This window comes from Chrysochloris asiatica, unplaced genomic scaffold (genome assembly GCF_000296735.1).
Source record: "Chrysochloris asiatica unplaced genomic scaffold, ChrAsi1.0 scaffold00101, whole genome shotgun sequence".
NCBI lineage: Eukaryota > Metazoa > Chordata > Mammalia > Afrosoricida > Chrysochloridae > Chrysochloris > Chrysochloris asiatica.
Window position 1 is genome coordinate 589,546 of NW_006408619.1, and position 1,479 is coordinate 591,024.

At 41.6% G+C, this 1,479-nt stretch overlaps 1 pseudogene; it reads left to right on the top strand.

Moving 5' to 3' along the window:
- The first annotated feature begins 238 nt into the window (after positions 1–238).
- LOC102815736 lies at positions 239–1,099 on the top strand (annotated as a pseudogene).
- Positions 1,100–1,479: the final 380 nt, after the last annotated feature.

Genomic DNA, 1,479 nt, shown 5'->3' on the forward strand with positions numbered 1-1,479 from the left:
GAGGATGCTATCCTTGTGCTTGATGAATTCTTGTAGAGTTCCTGGATTTCCTCCTCCAGATCCTCCTGGTAATGAAGGCTAAAATCCTTCCCACCCATCTTCTTGGTCTTCTTAAAATGGTCCAGAGCAAGTTGTTTGAGTTCACCTTGCTTTTCTCTCAAATAAGTTTTCTCTCCCGACAAACCTCTTCCATGAGGTTATCCTTGGTGGAGTCAGCAGTGGCTAATTTATTGAACTCGAAGAGAACACTTTGGCCAATGTCTTGTTGCAGGACCACATCCGAGATCTTGACGTAGTACTGCTGTCAACGACTGATGCCTTCCAAAAGGACAAGGCCTTCCTTCTGGATTTTATGCTGTGATACTTATATATTTCAGAAGGAAGGCAGCCATTCAAGTTGGTTGGGGAATTTGGAAGAACCGTCAACTGGATTTTCACGGCAAGGAGGCTCTGACCTAGAAACCAGTGGGCTTCAAGTCTGGAGTGAAGTCCTCATGGGGGAGAAGACAGGTGTGGAAAAGGTTGCTGTTGTTCTGATGGATCCCCAAGGGGAATTTGACAGTCAGTGAACTGTGTAAGATTGTGCTACCATCTTTGCTCCGAGCATATGACTAGTTCTGTCCAGATTTGTAATTTGTCCCAGAACATTCAGGAAGGTGATCTTCAAAAACATATGGTTGTCTTCACAGCATATGGTTGTCTGGTAATGGATGAAATTCCCCAAAACCCTTTCAGACATTGATGTTTGTGGGTCACGACAGGAGTTTCTCTTGCGAATACAACTGTGGACTACAAGTAGGAATGGCATTTTTGGATAAGAGTCTACAGGTGAAGGAACATCTACATGAGGAAATTCAGAACACTCAAAATCACATTCACTCATGTTTTCCCAGTGTTTTCTCCTACCACATCCAGAACTTCGGATGGCCACAAGCCCTGACTTTAATGGGAAATTGAAAGATATTGCCTGTGAATTCGAAGAGTAGTTACAGACACTGATGCCATTTGCATTAGACATAGCTCACTGAATGGAAAAGACATCAATGGCTCAAAAGTTACCTGTCGGGGACTGCTTTTATCCATTCCTTCAATTTTTTAGTATGTTCTTGAACAACACCTACCCATATCCATGAAAAATTCAAAGCAGTTCGTAGGCTTTGACATATCAACAACCAACACCACTAAAGTGTCTTTCAGAGAAATAACTTCCGGTGAAATGGAAGGAGGCCTTTATAACACGGATCTCCATCTGAGATCCACACATTACATCTTGTCTGATCATTGTCTCCATTGTGTACATTCAAATACAAGTACTCTAGCCCTCTTCCTTTCTTATACGCATCGATTTCCTGAAGTTTTTTTGTAAGCTTGTTTTTCCAGCTCCATCTTCACCTCGAGTTTTTTTTTTTTCCTAAGTTTTTATTGTGAATTATGTGATAGTTTACATGGGAGAACATTAGCTTTACATTCATCCTATCG